The following is a 13,409-nucleotide window of genomic DNA, read 5'->3' as shown; positions in this document are numbered from 1 at the left end:
TTCCTTAGTTCCTACCAACAACCTCCTATATTAAGACTGAGACCAGGATAAGCATGCTAGTTTTCCTCAAGGTGCTATACTGAAAGGTCCTTTAAGTTGACAAAAAAAGTCATACGCAGCTTTTTTTTTTTTTGCGCTTTGCCAACCTGAATGACTCATTACTTTAAATGCTTCTCTGTTCCATTAAGGTTGGAGCATAATAGTATCTACTGCAGTGTTTCTTAAACTTTAAGACCAAGGAACACCAAGCACTTTTTTTTAAATGAGGAACACTAAGGATTTTTTTGTTGAGGAAAAAAAGGGGGGGAGTTATTGTGCAAAAAAGGGATGACTGCCCCTTTAAGGGTGGCCATTTTGAATTCTGTTCTCCGTGGCACACTGGGGTGCCACAGAACACAGTTTAAGAAACACTTACCTACTGTAATTAAGCATGCAAAACAATTTCCATTAAATACCCCCATTTCTCTCCCTCCCCCCCCACACACACACGCTTAGCTTCCTCAGAAAATATATGCGAGCTTTTGGGGGTGATGTTTTCCATATTTGGATTTGTCCGTATTTCCTGACCATTTTTATTTTAATTATGTAACTTTTATGTATCTAAGTGTTATATTTATTTTAAAAAAAAAGAGAGAGATCTGTCTAGACGAGAAAGGCAATTCACCATTCTCCTCAGCTTTAACCGTTGGCTTGAACTTATGAATCTCTCTGCCATTAACATCTACTAGTTCTTGATCATATTCCTTCCCTATTCATATTTTAATTTATCATAATATTGATTCCTGAAGTACCCTTTCCACCTAATCAGGAAAACCAAGAGGGTTTATGGAAGAGAAGACGACAAAGGGAGAAAGAAGAGAGAAGAGTTTAGCCACGTGAAAGAGTAGCAAGTTTCAGAACCAACTACCACAGTTATACTCTGGTCATCTGAAGAAGTACGTTTTTCCCATGAAAGTTCATACCACCATCTACATGTTGCTAGTCTAAGGTGCTACTAGACTATTTATTGTTTTTAAAGGTTTTCCTGTTACAGACTAACTCCTACCCTCCTGAAGCTTTATTCCCCACAGTTAGTTTCATGTAAAAAAAGTTTCATTGCTATTCCATTTGACATTGGGCATAGCTGCATGAATGACTCTTACCCCTCCCCCAATTTTCCCTTAGTGAAAGCTTTCCAGATCAATAAAAGACCTTATTACTTGTATGAAAGTTATTCAATGATATGATACATTCCTCATTAAAAACTAAGACGACGACTTGAGACAGGGAACAGGTACAGCACTTAGTATTCTAGTTCCTAGAACAGAGACTTTAAAGAAGACATGACAAAAATGAAATGATTTAAATGTTACTTTGTCAAATTTTGGAAACTCAAAACTAGGTAAATAGAGAGAAAATATATTTTCTCTCTAATGAGTGGTATATTTTAGCTATATTTAACATCCAATTTAAAAGTGTTACACAAAATTACTTGACTGATGTTAAATAAGTTTTGTACAAAATTAAGTGCATACAGAGTAGTGATAAAATGTAGTTGTTACAGTGCCTAAAACTAAGGTCTATTACTTAAATAATGGTGAATTTGGGATATCTTCTTATTTTTGTTGTCACTAGCTTTTTTAAAAAAGCCATACCTTGTGCTGTAATATCGAGAAAAACATACCTGTTTGTTACAAGAGGCCATTCTGAAAAATAAACATTTGCTTATTAAGACAAAGTTTAAAAAAAAAAAAAACTTTGCCAAAAGCATTGGTGATGGTAATTATAATTTAAATAAAGTAAAACATACAAGAAACTATATCAGATGTCGTACAACTAGATTAGAGAGCAACATCAACTATTTACTTCTGTTGCCATGATCCCACAAAGGGTGCATCTACACTGCAGGGCTTAAGTCAAAATAAGCTATGCAAATTGAGCTATGTCAATTGCGTACCTGATTTCAAAATAACTAATATTCAAACAGGGAAGGTCTACACAGCACTTATTTCAAAATAGAGCGTTCTTCCTCCGGCTTCCCTTACTCCTTGAACAATCAGAGTTACAGGAGTTGGAGTAACAAGTCCTCCAGCTAGACAGTATTTTGAAACTATTTCGAAATAAATGTCTGCTGTGTAGACACGGACTAAATTATTTTGGACTAGCACTAGTTATTTCGAAATAGTGTTGCAGTGTAGACATACCCTAAGTTACAATGCAGCAAATACTGGATATCTTTTCCTTTTAACCCACATGTATGACAAATATACTTTGAGATAACTATGCTGACAGAAGTATCAGAGTTGTAGTTTAATCGTATTCCTTGACCTAAGATAGGTGAAATATTTCATCTACAGTAGAAATTACTGAATTTATTTTAAAACCCTCCACGTTTCAAGATCCATTTTGGTTTAATATACATTGTAACATTTGGTTTGCAACCATAATTGATGTAATGCTGCTAGAAGTTTCAGAAGAACATTCTGTAGAAAAATGTATTAGTTCGAATTTTATGTTCTTAAAACTACAAGAGTAAAACCTTGGAAAACTTAACATGTAAAAGTCATCCTGTCCAAACCACCTCAGGGTTTTTAGCCAATACATTAACAATTGACAACTTTAGAAAGGTCATGGACAACTTGGGAGAAACACTGGTAAACTGGAGAAAAAGCTAACATGGTACAGCACTAATCTCTAAGAGGAAAGCAGTGTTAATCAGTAAGTTATATAGGAAAGTCCAATGCCCCCAGCCTTTCAAACAACAGTATTTTTTCTTTGTTTCTAGATACAGGCAGTCCCCAGGTTATGTACAAGATAGGGACTGTAGGTTTGTACTTAAGTTGAATCTGTATGTAAGTCGGAACTGGCGTCAGCCGCTGCTGAAACTGATCAGTTTCAACAGCAGCTGAATCTGGACACCAGTTCTGACTTTCATACAGATTCAAATTAAGAACCCCAGGTGTCCCCAAGTCAGCTGCTGCTGAAACTGATCAGCAGCTGATTCCAGGAAGCCCAGGGCAGAGCAACTCTGCCTCGGGCTTCCTGTAGTCAGCCGCTGGTCAGTTTCAGCAGCAGCTAACTTGGGGATGCCTGGGGCAGAGCAGCTCGGGTGCTGCTGGGTTGGTCCAGTAGCGCAGCCGCTCCTTGGCGCTACTGGACCAACCCAGCAGCACCCCAGCTGCTCTGCCCCAGGCATCCTGATTCAGCCACTGCTGAAACTGATCAGCAGCAGCTGAATCAGGACTCCTGGGGCAGAGCAGCTGGGGTGCTGCCGGGTTGGTCCAGTAGCGCCAAGGAGCCGTGGTGCGGGACCAACAGGCAGCGCCCCACCTGCTCTACCACAGGCCCCGGGCTTTGCTCCACGTCTCCCTGGTCTGCTGGGGGGGGGGCCCTAGCTGCGTCCCCCCCAGCAGACCAGGGAGACGCTGAGCAAAGCGGCGGAGGGCCCAGGGCCCGACCCGCGGCCGCTTCCAGATCAGCTGGAAGCGCCGCAGGTCCGGCCCCGGGTCCTCCACCGCTTTGCTCCCCGTCTCCCTGGTCTGCTGGCTCCTCCAGCAGACCAGGGAGACGGGGAGCAGTTTTCTCGCCCCGGAGGAGGCGGGCGGCGGGACCAGACGTCCCGCCGCTCCAGTCCTCCGGGGCGAGAAACTCCCCGTTCGTAACTGCGGATCCGACATAAGTCGGATCCGCGTAACTCGGGGACTGCCTGTACTCAATAGAACAAATCACAAGCAATAAAGTGCATGCCTTTATACAATGTAAGTCCTGCCAGACTAATCTGATTGCAACAGCAGAATTACAATGTTAGTTAAAGAACAGCTCTAAATGTTCTATATTTGGATGTTAATAAAACGTCTGACAGTGTCTTCCTCCAAAATCAAATTGGCTTATATGTGAAAGCTGTCGTATGAATAAAAAAGGGGAGAAATGATCATAAACTGATAATAAAGCATGGTGGATCATGGAAACAGGTGGCATGCAGGAAACCCCATTCAATCCCGAATGCAGCATCAAACTATTTCTTCCTCTGGATCTCTGTCACTATGATGGATAGAAGGTGAGAGTACCTGGGCTGGGGAAGAATCCATGGCCATGCTCTGAGGGGGAGGGTTGGAAGTGTCTAGGACAAGGGGCCCTGTAACTAGGGATGTTAGCTATCGGTTAATTGAATAGTTGACTAGCCACATGAATTCTTAGCAGTTAGTCGACTATTCTATAGACTTCAGGGCAGGGCCTTAGCCAGTGTGCTCCAGCCCCACTTTTAGAGAGGCAGCAGCATGGGGTGGCTGGGGGCTCCCCATCAGAGGCAACAACACGGGGTGCCAGGCAAAAACTGGTTCACGAGGGAAGCCAGTTTAAAAATCAACTCCCCTTACAAACCATCTGCCTGCTGCCCTACACTACTTCCTCAGATGCACAGGGAGCAGTCCTCTGTCCTGTGGACAGAGGTTGCTGGGTAGATAAGGGGGGAAAAGGCTACCCAGAAGTAGGCTCTCTCCTTGGCATCCTGGGTTAGCCACAGACAGAGGCTGCTCCAGCAGCAGCCCCATCCATGGTGGTCCTGCTCTGGCTGCAAAGAGAGGCGGCTGCCGCGAAGCAGCTTCTGTCCACAGCAATGCTGGCCACAGGCAGAGGCTGTTCCAGCACTAGCCCCGGGTCCATGGATGGCTGGGACTTCCCCCCCCCCCCCCAAACACACAGCCCCCCAAGGGCTGCTGCCGCAAAGCAGCCTCTGTCCGTGGCTAGTGCCTGCACCACCACAATCAGAGACCGCTTTGCAGAGGCAGCCTGGGCCTGCTGCAGGCAGGGGATGCTTCGTGGCAGCCTCCTTTGTTCACACAGCATCCTCAGGACAGGGCAGTGGGGAGATGGAGGAGGCACCACAGAGGTGGGAACTGACTTTTAAGCTAGCTCCCGCTTCCCGCACACTTGCTGCTTCTGACACAGAGGCAGCAGACGGGGAATGCAAGTAATTAACTAGATTAACCAATAAGCCTGGGCTTATCGGTTATTCACATACCTACCTGTAACTTGGGTCTGAGTCTGAGAGCAGGAGTCTCAGTTGGGGGTCATCCTGGGATGGACTCTGGAAAGAAGGGGGCAGCGAAACAGGGATTTAACTCTCTACTCCTTGGGACATTTTTGCGTGTTTATTGTTCCAGACATATTTGCTGACTGGTATTTTGAAATACATTTATAAAATAATTGGATTGTGTAATTGTGCTTGTATAGTGTTATTTTGACAAAATATGCAAAATTTTAAATTACTGCATGCAGAAATGTTAACGTTTTGGCACAGAATTCCCCCAAGACTATAAGGTGGCTAGCAAGACCAATTAATTGCCCAGATTGCACCTGGAGGAGCCAGGGAGCAAGGATTAATTCGATGAGAATAAACTGGACAGGAACAGGAGGGGTCTCTATTTACCCCAGAAGCTTGAGGTCTACAGGGAAATAGTCTGCAGCCACTTCCTATAAGAGGGAAGGTGCTCAGCTAGCAAACCCAGAGAAGCAGTAGAGACTAATGGGTAGGAAAGGCTCAGGGGGGAAAGCAGCAAGTTATCCCATAGATATTGGCTGCTGAAGAGAAGGCTCCTGTTCTGCTGTCTGGAGTAGAGGATGGGTTTGGTTCCATTTCAAGACACTACAGAAATGGACCAATCAGCGGAGAGCAGATTGCCTGAACAGTTTACCTTGAGAGACCGATACCCCAAAAAGGGAAAGACCCTAGTGACCTGCCCAAAAGACCAGGTCACAAAGACAAAGTGGCAGCTCCTGGAGCAAGAGGGACTGCAAAGTGAGCAAGACCAAAGGCTAGAAGGAGATAATCCCCACTGCTGACAGGAGGCAAGTCCTTAGCATTGAGTACATACCATGAAACATGCCCAAAGACGCATGCTCTCAAGGTTTTGAGGAAGAGTATAACAGTGATATTATGAAAATAAGGAATAATTCACAGTGAATACTTCAGAAAATCAGGAGGAGGCTGCAGGGGAGAAGTTTCCCAACAGGGAGAAGTACTAGACTGTGGAATTATGCATCATATGTGATGGAACCTCCAATCACGTTTTGTCTCCATACAGGAAGCAACAACAACAGCTTGTATATACTTGGTGGCCAGCTTAGACAGCTACCTGCCATCATCACCCTCAATTTATTTCACTCACAACATGTCCATGGCTCACAACACTAGTGTGATCATGGGTGTCACCAGTTGATACTGCTACACCCACTATGAGCAGCATGGAGACTTCTGTTAGGCAGAAGCAATGGGTGAGAAAAGTAGTAACCACAAACATCACAAGAAATAAAGAGAAAAAACAAGATGACAAGCAAGAAAAGGGAAGAGAGAGACACAAAAAGATTGTGGCAACTGTTCTGGAGCCAAGTCACAAGACAATGTAATGTGATGGCAGGGGAGCTGCCATCCCAACCATAACACTAGAAGAGGGAACCAAAAAAATTGGGAATTATTGCTTCAATCCCATCAGTGATCATTCCTGACATATCCAAGAGACAGCAACTACAAGTTTATTTAAATAAATAAAAAAGCCAGAGTATCCTGGCAAGCAGCCATTAGTTAGAAAAGAGAAGAAACTAAGTAATACTATGTTGGCTAATGTTTAACCATTCAAGAAGTTCAAGTTGAGACATCTATTGCAACACTGTTATTTACAAACATTTGAATAAAGCAAATATTATGGCTTAAGGAGCAATGAAAGGTAGTTAGGATTGTCCTTATTCAGTTATTTGATCAACAGAAATATGATAATTCTGGTTTCCGGGGAATTTTTTTAAACTAAAGTTTGTTCCATATTTGTCATACAGTTTACAAAATTCTGTACCACATACAGAAGGGCTACTCAACATGCGGCCCTTGGCCCATTTGTTTGCAGCCCGCAGTGCGCTTTGGGTTTACATGGGGCTTAACAGGTGGGAGCCAAAACAAAAAGAGTAGTCAATATAAAAGTCTTCTGTTGATGTGTTTTAGCAGTTAAATTCCTTAACCATCATTGCTCATTAAAAATGCTGTCATATGGAAATCAAGTAAATATTGCATGTTATTAATATCAGCAGAACTAACTTAATGGGGCCTGCGTGTTGTGTAGTCTTGCCTTAATCTTTGTATTCATGCCTGTCCGTGTGATCGGAGCTATTTGCATGTATATACAACCACACTTAAGTTGCGGCCCTCAGCATGTGCTGTAAGTATCATTGTGGACCTCCGAGCTTCCAAAGTTGAGTAGCGCTGACATACAGTTTGAGAATACACATCTAGAAGCAGAAATATCTAGATTTTTAATGCAAATGTGCCTCTGAACTCAACATGCTGATTCAGACATATAAAATACTAATTGTATACTTTTTTACAAAATATACTTATCTGAAGTTCTACCAACTATTGATCAAGATTATTGTAACTAGGGCTGTGAAAGTGTAATAGTTACACACAGGCTCTCAGTAAATGCTGAGAACCAGCTTAAAAGCCCACTCCCAGCATGCACTGGCTCCTGGGGAGCCAACTGCTTCCCCCGTACTCTACAGTTACACATGCACTTAATTAACCACTTTTTAACATCCCTCGTTGTAAATGGGAAAGCGTTCAAGGAAAAATACTCAAAAATATACACGTCATTTTGTGCATCTAACAGCTCTGTGTAGTCAGTTCCATTGTTTCCTCTTTACAATCAGATTCTCTGCTGCAACTTTTTAGATATAGGACAAAGTAACCAAACTAAACCATAAACTGGCAAAAAGATTGAGGAACACAAATAGCATCTGAAACACTATTTTTAATTGTAGACTTGGCATTGGCTATCCTTTTAAAACAATGTAACTATTCAAAATAAGCAGTAACAAAGTTCCATAGCAACCAGAAAAGAAAACCCAATATGAACAGGTGCTAATAAATGTAAAGCCCAATAGGTAATAAAATGCACCAACGTCAGGATTGGAAGTCTAAAGAAGCAGTATTATAAAAGTCATTCCCCAGACCCCAGTTAAAATATGCTGAATGTTAGCCATCCACAGAAATGACAGTATATTGTTATTCCAGCAAGGTGTGATATATGACATGTGGTAACAAAAATGTTTTTAAAAAATGTTTCTCTCATTGGAAAAAAGGCTGTAAGGTGACAAATCAGGCTGAATTTAAAAAACAACAAGTGGTCTGGTAGCACTTTAAAGACTAACAAAATATGTAGATGTTATCATGAGCTATCATGGGCACAACCCACTTCTTCAGATGACCAGAGTGTTGGAAGTCCAGAACCAAGAATAAATAAGGGAAGGAGGGAGGGAAGGAAAAAAATAGGGTGGTGGCAGGAGGGAGAAAACACTGGGTAGATGTAACAGGCAAAACTTAAACAACAAATAATCTCAGAGAAATAGCCAAATTAGTCTGTACAAGATAAACTTCTAAAAACAACAAATAGCATGGTAGCACTTTAAAGACTAACAAAACACGTAGATGGTATCATGAGCTATTGTGGGCACAGCTCACTTCTTCAGATAACCAGAGTGTTGGATATCCAGAACCAAAATTAAATAGCGGGGGGTGGAGGAAGAGAGGGGGTTAACCACTATTCCCTCAAGTCACTTTACTAAACCATATTTCGCAATAACTCCTCTGGGTTGGCTCTCCACTACTGTTCAGAAATTAGAGGGAAAGGAAAGTGGAGGACACATCCATACTAATGAGTTCAACTACTAGAGAAGAAAATAAAAATTAGAAAACTGGAAATTTGGATAAGGCTATTTCATTTCAAAGACCAACATGCTGAGGAAGGGCCTGATTCACTCTACTAAGGTAAACAGGTTTAACTGACATTAATGGAAGCAAGACAAGGCACATCACATGAATGTTACAGTCAAGTATTTTCATGATAAACCAAAAGACTGAAAGATACAGAAGTTAACAGAAGTTAGCCTGGGAAATATAAAGGATCCACGCTTTTAGGATCAAACATTTTCACTAACCAGTAGATCTTTATGAATACTCTGTATATTCACTTATTTCGGGCAAGACTGGAGGCACTGCTATTTTATTACTCTGCAATTCAGTATACTGGTTCAAAACTGTATGTTAATATTAGTCATCTTTTAACTCCTATAACTGGATAGGAGAATTGAAAACCATTTATATTTCAGTTATTAAAACATGTTGTGCTTTTTATTAACAATAAAGGGAGAACATGGCTCTGCCTTTAAGGAATATTAAATTCTTGTACTCTACTTAACCGAAGTGCAATTCAATTATCACCAAGTGGCTCTGAACAACAAGCACCACCTCCTGGTTCAGAGAACGAAGATTTAATTGTGGCTCAACTAATAATTCAAAAACTCTGCCTTCCTTTTACCTCACCCATTACTCCACCAGCCCCCAAAAAACACACACCCTGTTTAATATAAATGAAGCCACAGACTAGGCCTCCCTATTACTCCGCTGCCTGCTCCATCCCTAGAACTGTTAGGTGCTTGGAATACACAGCAAAGTGGAAGGAACAAAGCACTGACGTCAATTACTGGATAATTAAAGCTAGGAGAGGAAGAGGAGGTGGCCCCACTAGCAAAACCACCACCAAGAAAAACTTAACAACCTATAGCAACATTTACCAAGAGCTGCGTAAGTTTTATTTTTTCAAAATATGGGAATGCCAACACATTTCAGCAGAGATAATGTGTATGGCTACACACTCACCCATCCGTGAGTGCGGGGGGGCTTGATCGTCCCCTTGTATTAATCTAGGCAGCACAGGAGCTAATGCCCCTTCTAGCAGGCCACATCTGACATGAAAGAGGCCATCCAACGCTGCAGGGGGGGGGGGCGAGGAGTGGGTGGAAGTTTACAAAGAGACCAAGAGGCTCCGAGGCATAGTCCATGTGGGAGGGATTATTAAAACTGAGGGGGCAGCAGAAAGGGTTTCTAGCAAGGGAAGACAACTGGAAAAGACAGATGGGAGAGATAGAGAATAAGCCGGGGCAGATACGGGGAACGGGCTCTTGCCCTCCCCAATACCCGGGGAAGATATTATCGCTTCTCTCCCCTCCGGGGAAGCGAATTTACCCAGCCCGTGCTCGGGGGCGGAATAGAGGCAGATGCCCCCCCCCCCCCCCCCAAGTCCCGTACTTCCAGCGGGGCAGGACACAACCCCCCAGCTGGCCAGACCCCCGGGAGCCCCCACCTGAGGGGGCAAGCGCGAGCCAGAGCGCCCCTCCCCCAGCTCTCTTACCTCCGCTCGCTGCTTCGCTAGGCCCGGACCATTTCCCGGCTGCCGCCGCCGGCCCGTCGGGCGGGAGACGAGGAGGCCCACAGGGGAGTGAGGCGCCGCCACTGAGTCAGCGACAGACGCGGGGGGAAGGGGGCCGAGGCGCGGTCAGGGCAGGGCCCGGAGCCGGGCACAAAGACCAGGCCCGAGGAGCGGGCTCGGGCCCCGGGGGCAGGGACGGCAGGACCCAGAAGGGCGGGGGGAGCTCCGGGAGCGGGTCACAGGCGCTGTGAGGCGGCGGCTCCCCGGGGGTCCGGCCGCTCCATGGCGGGCGGGGCGGGCCGTGCGGCAGGGTCGGCCCCCGCAGGCTGGCTCCTCAGACAGCGGCTCCAGCCCAGCTCCTCCCGCAGCCGGGCATTCGAATTACCCAGCAGACATCGCGCCCGCACAGCCCAGCCGCCGGCCACGTGACCCGGGCCTGGGCTGGGGAAGCCGCCACGTGACCCGGGCGAAGAGACTGGGACACAAGCTCCGCCTCCCGGGGGCGGGGGGGGGAGGAAGGCGCGGGAGCCCGACACGTGACGCGGGGCAACGCGAAGCGATAGAGCTGTCGGCGCCCCCTGGCGGAGACGGGTTTGCTCACTGGCTGGGCTGCAGCCCTTGGGCAGTTGCCTACGGTCGGGACCTACGCGTGTGGCTGCAGCTGTCCAGAGCCCGCAGTGCCCCTCTCCCCACGACCCCAGGATCTGATCCTCAATGTTGCAGCCAAGGCGGCCCAGCCATAATAAGCACTGTCAGTTCATGGAGGGCATTATGCCCAGAATTGCATTCTTCTGATCAGCAGTTTGTCGGCTCAGCGTGGCAGCCATGTAAATTTAAATGAAGCGGTGATTATTTAAATTGTGGCTTCATTTTCCTATGTCTGGTAGCCTAATCTACATGCCTCTGGCGACAGAGGCATGTAGTCTAGATGTACCCTTAGTCTTCTCGCTGGATGTTCCCGGCTGCAGCTCAAGGGCGATCAGTAATGACAGATGCAAGGATTGTAGTGCACAGGTGATGTTCCACAGAAGGCTCCTTAAGGTTGTACCAAATGGCAGCATTTACAAAGTGGACAAAGCATGGAGAACAGTACAAATGTACGTAGCTGCCATTCAGACATACCGCTTCTACCTGCAACTCCTGCTTTAGCGAGGGCACAGTTGTACCTGTGTGCTGCAAGATCAGAGCGACATATAGCATCTGAAAGCAAAGGGTGCTACTTCAATCAGAGAAGGTTTGGGGCATCATTTGGTGGGGTCACAGTTAAGGTGACTGCCCTAAAGACAGTTCAGGTGCATGCATAGGCACTATATAGCTACTGGGTTTTAATGATTTAGGTATCAGTGAACTTGAGATTTCCTGGTCTGATGCCTGACATTAAACTTGCAATACAATTGTGGCTCAATAACAAGTTATGACAAAGTGTGGATGATATTTACTCTGTTCACTTGCCATGTTGTATGTGATTTCTACTGTCCTGTGCTTCTCTGTTGTAACTGTGTGTTTGTGCCTCAGTTTCCATGGGCACAGCACCCATGCCCAGGCTGAAGATGGGAGTTTTGGGTGTGACTCTCACAGAAGGGGAGGCTGCCCCAGCCCAGCATCTACACAACAGCTCAGGCTCTCTTGTAACCTGAGTCTAGGTAGGGGGTGCAACCAGATAACATCTTTTGCCTGGGAAGGGGACAAAGGAGGAGACAGGGCTGCTTGCAGGACTGAGAGGTTGCTGAGGGTGTGGCTTAGTCTCGGCTGGCTTAGGATACAGGGAGGGGGCCCAGGGCCCTGGGCTTTTTACCTACCTTTCCCCAAAATAGATTGTATTGACTGCTTCAGGTCCCTGTGCTGACAACAAGTCTGTGCTACTCTGTATCCCTGTGAATGAATAAACATTGTGTTCTACTTTCTGGCTGAGAGTCACATATGGCTGTGGATGGGGGTGCAGGGCCCAGTAACTCCCCACTCCTCCATGTATATCAGCAATTGTTGGCTTCATTCCAGTCCTTCTTTGCTCTTTGTCCAGCAATTAATTATTAAAAGTGTTGCTAGCATGAATGAAGAATTCTCCCCATTATTTATCAAAAGATTACATGTAGTTTTAGTCTCTTACTTAAATGCACAAATTTAATTTTAAAATAAGATTCATCTTAGCTATTATATAGTGCTTTTTAGCAGATCTCAGAATGCTTTAACCAGAAGCCACTAGAGGACCAGCTCATTATCTACTTATGTCATCAGAGACAAGGAAAGTTGGAGCTTTGACAGTGTTTTCTAGGAAGATGCATTTATATTAACCCCAGAAAACGCTATCTTTTCACATGTTCCCAGCACTTATACAGCTTGTCATGCTACGAAAAGATTATTGAATTCAGTTGGCAGTAATAAAAGGATGACAGCTTGTTAGTGAGATATAGTGTCAGGTAGCAGATGGTTGTATATTTCTGTTCATCCTGCAGACTGTATATTCACCTTGTCCTAGCTAAGACTGTTTCACCAGGTGGTGAAAACTGCTGATTTACAACCCTCAGGAAGGAAGTTGTCTAGCTACAAAACTTGTACAACACAGGCAATAAGAGCACTACCTCTCTCCCACGCACTCTGCCCACTAATGCAGTATACTTGAACTTCTGCACTCCAGGTGTCCCTAATCTGGAAATACACGATACTGCGAGGAAGTGGCTCTGCACGCTGTTGCTCCCTCTCTCTGTAAGTGGGGAATGGCATCGCAACAACACACTTCTGGGGCTTTTCCTCACTGCTCCCATAAAGGCAGTGGGCGATGCCTAGGAGTGGCAAGGGGTGTGGAGCCACCTGTGCCCCTGCGAGTGGGATGCCAGGTAAGTGCCCTTGTCCCTGACACCCAGGCCCTGCGGTGCTTGCCCTGGCACAGCAAAATCTTTAATTCATCATAACCTGTTTTCCCAGGATTGTCAAATTCAAGGGGTTCAAGTGTGCCATGTGTAGACTTGGGAAGGCAGGTTATTGTTCCTGTTCCATTCAAGTTTTGGCTTCTCTAATTAGACTTTCTTGTCTTGATGTGGACAGTTGTCAATCAGGTTCTGTGGGTCAAGAACTGGATGAAGCATTCAGTTAACGCATCAGAGAAAATATAGATCAAAATCCTCTCCCCTTCGCCATCCTCACCACGAAGATTTAGATTCCATACTTCCATATGCAGGGGTA

The 13,409-nt window shown here is 45.2% G+C and overlaps 1 protein-coding gene across 7 annotated transcripts in view; it reads right to left on the bottom strand.

Moving 5' to 3' along the window:
- AFF4 (ALF transcription elongation factor 4) overlaps positions 1 to 10,662 on the bottom strand; it is a 110,753-nt gene extending 100,091 nt beyond the window's left edge. For 4 of the 7 annotated variants that reach the window (XM_075900325.1, XM_075900327.1, XM_075900326.1 and 1 more), the window contains exon 1: positions 10,212 to 10,662. The gene's annotated coding sequence lies outside the window, so the exon portion shown is untranslated. The remainder of the gene's footprint in view (positions 1 to 10,211) is intronic. The other 3 variants (XM_075900324.1, XM_075900322.1, XM_075900321.1) reach the window with 1 other exon arrangement.
- Between the last annotated feature and the right edge of the window lie 2,747 nt (positions 10,663 to 13,409).

Source organism: Pelodiscus sinensis, chromosome 17 (genome assembly GCF_049634645.1).
Source record: "Pelodiscus sinensis isolate JC-2024 chromosome 17, ASM4963464v1, whole genome shotgun sequence".
In the NCBI taxonomy this organism is placed as follows: domain Eukaryota; kingdom Metazoa; phylum Chordata; order Testudines; family Trionychidae; genus Pelodiscus; species Pelodiscus sinensis.
Note: the sequence above shows the minus strand (reverse complement) of the source record. Positions and strands in the feature narration are given on the sequence as shown.